At 31.3% G+C, this 10,000-nt stretch overlaps 6 non-coding genes across 6 annotated transcripts; all 6 read right to left on the minus strand.

Moving 5' to 3' along the window:
- Window positions 1-3,214: 3,214 nt before the first annotated feature.
- Window positions 3,215-3,287, minus strand: Trnam-cau (transfer RNA methionine (anticodon CAU)). Its single transcript has one exon. It is a non-coding gene; the product is annotated as a tRNA-Met (tRNA).
- A 735-nt stretch (window positions 3,288-4,022) lies between these two features.
- Trnam-cau (transfer RNA methionine (anticodon CAU)) lies at window positions 4,023-4,095 on the minus strand. Its single transcript has one exon. It is a non-coding gene; the product is annotated as a tRNA-Met (tRNA).
- A 1,339-nt stretch (window positions 4,096-5,434) lies between these two features.
- Window positions 5,435-5,507, minus strand: Trnam-cau (transfer RNA methionine (anticodon CAU)). Its single transcript has one exon. It is a non-coding gene; the product is annotated as a tRNA-Met (tRNA).
- A 709-nt stretch (window positions 5,508-6,216) lies between these two features.
- Window positions 6,217-6,289, minus strand: Trnam-cau (transfer RNA methionine (anticodon CAU)). Its single transcript has one exon. It is a non-coding gene; the product is annotated as a tRNA-Met (tRNA).
- A 1,425-nt stretch (window positions 6,290-7,714) lies between these two features.
- Window positions 7,715-7,787, minus strand: Trnam-cau (transfer RNA methionine (anticodon CAU)). Its single transcript has one exon. It is a non-coding gene; the product is annotated as a tRNA-Met (tRNA).
- Window positions 7,788-8,524: 737 nt separating this feature from the next.
- On the minus strand, window positions 8,525-8,597 carry Trnam-cau (transfer RNA methionine (anticodon CAU)). Its single transcript has one exon. It is a non-coding gene; the product is annotated as a tRNA-Met (tRNA).
- Window positions 8,598-10,000: the final 1,403 nt, after the last annotated feature.

The following is a 10,000-nucleotide window of genomic DNA, read 5'->3' on the forward strand; positions in this document are numbered from 1 at the left end:
TATGAGAAATCCCATTTCTATCAATTTCATAAGGTCTTTGTTTGAGATTAAAAAATACTAAGAGTTTTTGGCATTTGACAGAAACCTTCCTGTTAAAGCCTTGAGAGATTACGTCTACCCTTATTAGCCCAACTGTCAGATAAGACTATGAGCAAATATTCTGTTGTGGCATTTGTTCAAAACAGCTACAATGAATATATATATATATATATATATATATTATATATATATATATATATATATATATATATATTATATATATATAACTGAAAAAAGAATGGGAAACGCCGTTGAAAGCGAGGCGATGTAACTGCTGATGTCATTATATATATATATAATATATATATATAATAAATATATTATATATAATATATGATAGAATATAAGATATATATATATAATGATATAATATAATATATTATATAACATATAGAGATGTTATACCGTATACATGATATATATATATCTAGATATATATATCATATATATATAGAAGATAGTATATTATAATATTCATAATATACATATATATACTATATTTATATACATATAATAATATATTATATAATTATATATAATATATATATAATATATAATACATATATATATTATACATATATTATATATATACTAATTATATATACTACATATATTATATAATATAATATAATCATTAACATAATTATATAATATGATATTATATTATATCATAGATAATAAATTAATATATCTATATCTATCACGGTAATAATATATTCAAAACTGCGAACTTTCACAAAAGAAAAACAACGATTTACAGATAGAAAAAGGGAGAATATTTAAAACTTTTTCTTCCTAATGTGAAGCATAAAAATCATTTCTTTAAAGTATGGGAGTATTAAAATATTATAATTGAATAATCTATACGTCTCCCCAATTGCCAACTTACCTGGTACAAGGCTGATGCCGAGCTCTGTCCTGGAAGAGAAATGAGAAGTTAATTAAACATCAATGCAACCTATACATTCGACAATACAAGATGTCAACAAGATACTAACATTTGACATCACCGAACTCGGCAAACATAAAGTTGTCAGAGCAACAGCAGTAAACTAAAAATATTCACCTAAGTTTTCGAAATGTCTAATACCAAAATTCGTATCTTCTATTTAAGTAAGCAACTGGTTATCTTATGGCAAATACTTACCTTTACTGTACGTGTAGAGCATATAATATTATTTTAGATTTCTGTACAGGTCTCATCCTCGATTAAATAGTGACTAATACGTATATTATATACATAAAAACTAATGAAACAAGGATAGACTTCAAGAAAAAAACGTTTTAGCAATATATAGTGCATGATGAGAGAGTTAAAGTCAGCCAGATATGCAACTGGAAATCAATGAATTTAGCAAAGTGTACACAATCTTCACTTAATAGCCCAGCATAAAAAAGAACAAAGTTATAATTCCTTATAAATTTTGTAGAAGCTGAAAAAATATGATAATTTGGCAGGCTTTTCACTTCAGGTGCCTAAGAAAACTACCAGGTATGAAAAATCTTTGATTTCTTTGAAGGAATGTACACGAAAAAGAACAAAGCGAAATTATGACAGAAAGTTAGTAGAAAGGAGAGGAACTATTAAATATCCTGGTTTATAAATTTCACTTTCATGCCGGTGATTAAAGTGGGATATTGCAAACATTTAAATAGATTAAGAAATGCCATCTTTACCCTCGAAGTAATAAATAAATTATTGAAATTCTAGATAACGAGAGAGAGAGAGAGAGAGAGAGAGAGAGAGAGAGAGAGAGAGAGAGAGAGAGAGAAAGATTTGTTCGTAAGTAAATGCCATTTTTTTCCTTGAAGTAATAAAATGCTGAAATTCTAATTAACAAGTGAGAAGAAACAAGAGAGAGAGACCGAGAGAAGAACGACGAGATGAGAGAGATAGAGAGAGAGAGAGAGAGAGAGAGAGAGAGTAGAGAGAGAGAGATTTTTGGTGTACGGTTAAATGCCATTTTTTTTCCTTGAAGTAATAAAAATGCTGAAATTCTACGATAACAGTGAGAGAGAGAGAGAGAGAGAGAGAGAGAGAGAGAGAGAGAGAGGCCAAGGCAGCTCGCAGAATTTTCCTCGACAAAATAAAGACTAAAAAAGCGAATGCACCTACCGGGTGAAAACATGAACAATCCACTCCATAAATGTGCTCTTGACTGTAAAACTTAATATATAAAACAAATGGTGCAATGAATATCACAATGCGTGCTTAATGGCCTCAACAATATTGTTCAACGAAAGTTAATTCTCTTTTGTTTGTGATGTGCAGCGAAAAATATGATGTTTTATAATCCCTGTTTTGCCAGTTCTTTGCCCGAATGGCGAAATTATATTTTCATTAATGGTGCATAGCGCATTAACGTTGTTCACAGTTCCTTAATCATTCGAATATAATGCATAATGAGAGAGAGAGAGAGAGAGAGAGAGAGAGAGAGAGAGAGAGAGAGAGAGAGAGAGAGAGAGAGAGAGAGAGAGAGAGAGAGAGAGAGAGGTCCTTTACAGAAATAAGTATGAACTATTATAACGGCCAGATATTACCCAACAGTTGATTAACGTGAATCTAAATATCGGTAAATAAATTGTCTCAAAGAAAAAAAATAGTTTCCTTTATGATTTCACTGAAATTAATGTAATACTCTAAACAATAAATGATTATATTAAGATTTGTTTGAAATCAGAATCATACTGTTTCATACGCTGCACATAAAGCATATAACATCCTACATTTATTTACACAAGTAAAAACGAAAACAGAAATTCTAGGGTGCAAGTCTTGGTGCTCTGCCACTTCATCTTGAATGGTTCTTCAAAAATCTGTTCGAATAGATTATAATATAAGCTTTATTCGTGAAAATATTGACAGTGAACATACATATGCAAGATAGAGTGATAAAAATATACAGATTTTAAGTTTATCATGACTGTCCCAACACTCGTCTGCAAATTACCCTCTTTGTAATGACATGCATAGTACAGTACTCAAAATGTAATATAATAACTTAATTAATGAATTAATCTAAATTCATTGATAAAGATAAACATGTATTGCAGTCATAATACAACTGTGTTCATCTACAAAAGAGGAAACTGTATCATTATCTGAGTGGAATACATGCAGGTGAGAAAGCTTACTTCTGTTTATCAAACCTGAGATGATTTTTGAAAACATCATTGCCCCGAGTGAGGATCGAACTCACGACCTTCAGATTATGAGACTGACGCGCTGCCTACTGCGCTATCGAGGCCACTAAAAGGCTTTAAAAGGCCCTTTATGGTTTTCAATAAAGTAATTTAGTTTTAACATACCACACACTTTCAAAACATTTCATAAGCGAAATTAAGACCAGAATTTCACTAAGTATGGCCACCTTAGGAAGAAACCTAATTCATAACTAAATAAAATATGGTAGAACTGGCTATAAACACCTGTTGATGTTGGAGCTGCCTTATAAGCAAAGCATAAATTCAATAAAAAATAATTGTAAATGGTATTTCTGAACAAGCTGTGACTTCAATTGCATTAACATTTCCTTCATATAGTATATATAAATAAAAATTATAATTGTATAAATAATCAATGAATTATTAGACAGGAAGAAATATATAGCTAGAAAGACTGACAGATAAATAGCTAGTTTTAGACAGAAAGTTTGTTTGTTAGCATTTTCTTATATAATAAGAATAAAACAATGCCTGCTGGATATAATAAATAATCATCCTCCCCATTTAATGTTCTGTTGAATACAAAACTCAATATATAAAACAAATTGAGCAATGAACATCAAAATGTGTGCTTAATGGCTTAAACAGTTGTTATTGTACTAATCTATCTAAAATAATTTTGGTATATAGATATTGCAATTATAATTCGACTGTTTTCACTTACAATCTAATTAATCTCATCATCTCAGTGGGATGCATACAAGAGGAGGAAACTTGTTAGTATTTATCAAACCTGAAACGATTTTTGAAAACATCATTGCCCCGAGTGAGGATTGAACTCACGACCTTCAGATTATGAGACTGACGCGCTGCCTACTGCGCTATCGAGGCCACTAAAAGGCTTTAAAAGGCCCTTTGTGATTTTCAAGACAGTAATTTAGTTTTAACATACCACATGTAGGGGCTGGGCCTATATCTTAAGACCTGCGATGTTATATGCAAGTATCTGGTTGTATACTTCCCATCCTCGTCGGAGTATCATCGATTGCGATGAGAGTTCTAAGTTTCGTCAGAATCTTCTTTGGGTATAAAGGCGAAGACGTTTCAAACTCATGTTGGTAAACTTAACAATATATTTGCGAAACTACATCTCTTGAGAAGAGGTAAGAAGTGGTTCAGAGAACTTGATTCTAGGAGAGGAAGTAGAGTTCTGAGTTACAATGCATTTACAAAATCATAAGAGAGCAAACCTTAGCTCAGCATACTAACATACAGACAGACGAACATATGAGAGGAAGTCACGTAGTCGTCTGTGGGTTATAGGTGAACATGTTCCCAAGCAAAAGCACTGTGGCCTATTTTACACAACAATGGATTTGATTACCACAGGCGAATGCAAACCAGGACGCTGATACAACACGCCAAGGCTTAGCCAGCATTCTTTTATCGGTCCCTATCACACTCCTTGCTATCTCGTCAGTGACCCCTTGGGTCATCGGCTTATTTATATATGGAATAACACATGTTCCAAATATTTTTTATGTAACACGTAACACTTACACACACACTTTCAAAACATTTCATAAGCAAAATTATCACTAGGATTTGACTAAGTAAGGCTGGCTACCTTAGAAAGAAAACTAAATTCATAAACAAAATATAGAACTGGATATCAGCACCTGTTGATGTTGGAGCTGCCTTATAAGCAAAGCATAAATTCAATAAAAAAATAATTATAAATGCTATTTCTAAACAAGCTGTGAGTTCGATTGCCTTAACATTTCCTTCATGTAGTACATATGAATAAAAATTATAATTGTATGGATAAACAATGAATTACTAGTCAGGAAGGAATATATAGCTAGAAAGACTGACAGGTAAATAGCTAGATTTAGACAGAAAGGTAGTTTGTTGGCATTTTCTTTTATAATAAGAACAATACCTACCTGCTGAATATAAAAAATAATCATCCTCTCCATTTAATGTTCTATTGACTACAAAACTCAATATATAAAACAAATTGAGCAATGAACATCAAAATGTGTGCTTAATGGCCTAAACAGTTGTTATTGTACTAATCTATCTAAAATAATTTTGGTATATAGATATTGCAATTATAATTCGACTCTTTTCACTTACAGTCTAATTAATCTCATCATCTCAGTGGGATGCATACAAGCGGAGGAAACTTGTTATTTATCAAACCTGAAACAATTTTTGAAAACATCATTGCCCTGAGTGAGGATCGAACTCACGACCTTCAGATTATGAGACTGACGCGCTGCCTACTGCGCTATCAAGGCCACTAAAAGGCTTTAAAAGGCCCTTTATGATTTTCAAGACAGTAATTTAGTTTTAACATACCACACACTTTCAAAACATTTCATAAGAGAAATTATCACTAGGATTTGACTAAGTAAGGCTACCTTAGAAAGAAAACTAAATTCATAAATAAATAAAATATGGTAGAACTGGATATCAGCACCTGTTGATGTTGGAGCTGCCTTATAAGCAAAGCATAAATTCAATAAAAAATAATTGTAAATGGTATTTCTGAACAAGCTGTGAGTTCGATTGCCTTAACATTTCCTTCATATAATTGTATGAATGAACAATGAATTACTAGTCAGGAAGGAATATATAGCTAGCCAGACTGACAGGTAAATAGCTAGATTTAGACAGAAAGGTAGTTTGTTGGCATTTTCTTTTATAATAAGAACAATACCTACCTGCTGAATATAAAAAATAATCATCCTCTAAATTTAATGTTCTATTGACTACAAAACTCAATATACAAAACAAATTGAGCATTGAATATCAAAATGTGTGCTTAATGTCCTAAACAGATGTTTATGTACTAATCTATCTAAATTAATTTTGGTATATAGATATTGCAATTATAATTCGACTGTTTTCACTTACAATCTAATTAATCTCATCATCTCAGTGGGATGCATACAAGCAGAGGAAACATGTTATTCATCAAACCTGAAACATTTTTTAAAACATCATTGCCCCGAGTGAGGATCGAACTCACGACCTTCAGATTATGAGACTGACGCGCTGCCTACTGCGCTATCGAGGCCACTAAAAGGCTTTAAAAGGCCCTTTATGGTTTTCAATAAAGTATGGCTACCTTAGAACGAAAACTAAATTCATAAACAAATAACAAATAATTTGTATAAAAACAGTTGCAAATATAATTTTGACCAACCTGTATATTAGATAAGCATAATTCATGAAGAGAAGGCTCATAAGATAAGTTAATCTGACTTTGGATGGTATTTATTAATATATCTAATACAGGCCCATGCCTTTTATTTCTAAAGAAATCTAAAATCCAATATTTTAACTAGATAATGAACTAAAAGGTTGTTTGTAATATAAAAAAACTAAATTAACCTTTTTTTCATGGACCAAAGCAAATATTTCCTTCATGCATGCTTGAAACAAATTCCTTATCAAAATAAACAATGTAATACTAGCCAAGGAGGGATAGATATACTGACAGACATTTAGGTTAAGATTGATAACTTTTTTGTCAGTAATGAGAATAAACAATACCTGCAGGGTGTAAAATAATATCCGTGCCATAAATGTTCTGTTGACTGCAAAACTTAATATATAAAACAAATGGTGCAATGAATATCACAATGCCTGCTTAATGGCCCAAACAATTGTTCAACGAAAGTTAAATCCTTTCGATTTGTGATATGCAGCGAAAAATTGGATATTTCATACATCGTTGTTTTGCCAGTTCTATGCCGGGAGGACTTAGTTTTTCATTTTCAATTCAATGTTCATTCGCGTTAAACAGCTTTCCTTAACTTTTCAAATATAATGCAGAGAGAAGAGGGGAGAGAGAGAGAGAGAGACGAGAGAGAGGAGAGAGAGAGAGAGCGAGAGAGAGAGAATAATAATAGTTTAAAAATCAATCTGAATATATCAATTTAAGTCAATTAGTCAACTGAAGATAATCCATTATAAACATTCATACTGAAATCAGTGGTGTAAAATGAGCTAGGTACAATACTTTTTGTATAACAATTAGTACATTGGAAGTAAAGTCACCGATACAAATGCAATCTACATGCAGAAAGTTCTTATTAATTCAGTTACCACCATAATTAAATGTTTGAATTAACTTTGTTACAAACTTGGTATTGAACAAGAACAAATGAAAATGCGCTATAATAACCTTAGTTGGAAGACTTGATGCAGATCCATTTCAGCAACTTATTGAGAACTTATTTTGTATATTTGACGTAGGTCATACATACAAGACTGATATACATCATCATCATTATAATCAAACATATTACTTGATCCAGGTATGTGTGCTACAAATTATGGATATCTTTATTGCACTGAAATAACCATCAGAAATAAACCACTGTTAACAAAGCCTCAACTATTTTTTTCAATTAGTTAAGAGTATATCTAAACAGAATGCACAAATGATTAACACAGCATCATTATGCGTATGCAATAGTAACTTTTACAAAACATCTGCCCCGAGTGAGGATCGAACTCACGACCTTCAGATTATGAGACTGACGCGCTGCCTACTGCGCTATCGAGGCCACTAAAAGGCTTTAAAAGGCCCTTCATGGTTTTCAATAAAGCTATTTAGTTTTAACATACCACACACTTTCAAAACATTTCATAAGCGAAATTATGACCAGGATTTCACTAAGTATGGCTACCTTAGAAAGAAAACTAAATTCATAAATAAATAAAATATGGTAGAATTGGATATCAGCACCTGTTGATGTTGGAGCTGACTTATAAGCAAAGCATAAATTCAATAAAAAATAATTATAAATGTTTTTTTCTGAACAAGCTGTGAGTTCAATTGCCTTAACATTTCCTTCATACAGTACATTTGAATGAAAATTATAATTGTATGAATAAACAATAAATTATTAAACAGAAAAAAATAAATAGCTAGACAGACTGACAGATAAATAGCTAGTTTTATATAGAAAGGTTGTTTGTTAGCATTTTCTTTTATAATAAGAATAAAACAAGACCTGCTTGATATAAAAAATAATCATCCTCCCCATTTAAAGTTCTGTTGCCTACAAAACTCAATAAATAAAACAAATTGAGCAATATCAAAATGTGTGCTTAATGGCTTAAACAGTTGTTATTTTACTAATTTATCTAAAATATTTTTGGTATATACATATTGTAATGATAATTCATTAGACTGTTATTACTTACAAAAGTATGATTTATCTCATCATCTCAGTCGGATGCATAAAAGCGGAGGAAACTTGTTATTCATCAAACCTGAAACGATTTTTGAAAACATCATTGCCCCGAGTGAGGATCGAACTCACGACCTTCAGATTATGAGACTGACGCGCTGCCTACTGCGCTATCGAGGCCACTAAAAGGCTTTAAAAGGCCCTATATGATTTTCAACAAAGCCCTTTTGTTTTAACATACCACACAATATATAAAAATTTCATAAGCGAAATCATGACCAAGATTTGACTAAGTATAGCTACCTTAGAACAAAAACTAAATTCATAAACAAATAAAATGTTAGAATTGGATATCTGCACCTGAACTTTATATGGATTATAGCAAAGCATAATTTCTATAAAAACAGTTGCAAATATAATTTTGACCAACCTGTATATTAGATAATCATAATTTATGATGAGAAGGCTCATATGATAAGTTAATCTGACTTTGGATGGTATTTACTAATATATCTAATACAGGCCCATGCCTTTTATTTCTAAAGGAATCTAAAATCCAATATTTTAATTAGATAATGAACTAAAAGGTTGTTTGTAATATAAAAAAAACTAAATTAAACCTTTTTTTCATGGACCAAAGCAAATATTTCCTTCATACATGCTTGAAACAAATTCCTTATTAAAATAAACAATGTAATACTAGCCAAGGAGGGATAGATATACTGACAGACATTTAGGTTAAGAGCGATAACTTTTTTGTCAGTAATGAGAATAAACAATACCTGCAGGGTGTAAATAATATCCGTGCCATAAATGTTCTGTTGACTGCAAAACTTAATATATAAAACAAATGGTGCAATGAATATCACAATGCCTGCTTAATGGCCCAAACAATTGTTCAACGAAAGTTAAATCCTTTCGATTTGTGATATACAGCGAAAAATAGGATATTTCATACATCGTTGTTTTGCCAGTTCTATGCCGGGAGGACTTAGTTTCTCATTTCTAATTCAATGTTCATTCGTGTTAAATAGCTTTCCTTAACTTTTCAAATATAATGCACAGAGAGAGAGAGAGAGAGAGAGAGAGAGAGAGAGAGAGAGAGAGAGAGAGAGAGAGAGAGAGAGAGAATCTAATATGTTAAAATCAATCTGAATATATCAATTTATGTCAATTAATCAACTGAAGATAATCCATTATAAACATTCATACTGAAATTAGTGGTGTAAAATGAGCTAGGTACAATATTTTTTGTATAACAAATAGTACATTGGAAGTAAAGTCACCGATACAAATGCAATCTACATGCAGAAAGTTCTTATTAATTCAGTTACCACCATAATTAAATGTTTGAATTAATTTTGTTACAAACTTGGTATTGAACAAGAACAAATGAAAATGCACTATAATAACCTTAGTTGGAGGACTTGATGCAGATCCATTTCAGCAACTTATTGAGAACTTATTTTGTATATTTGACGTTGGTCATACATACAAGACTGATATACATCATCATCATTATAATCAAACATATTACTTGATCCAGGTATGTGTGCTACAAATTATGAATATCTTTATTGCAC

This window comes from Macrobrachium nipponense, chromosome 11, assembly GCF_015104395.2.
Source record: "Macrobrachium nipponense isolate FS-2020 chromosome 11, ASM1510439v2, whole genome shotgun sequence".
NCBI lineage: Eukaryota > Metazoa > Arthropoda > Malacostraca > Decapoda > Palaemonidae > Macrobrachium > Macrobrachium nipponense.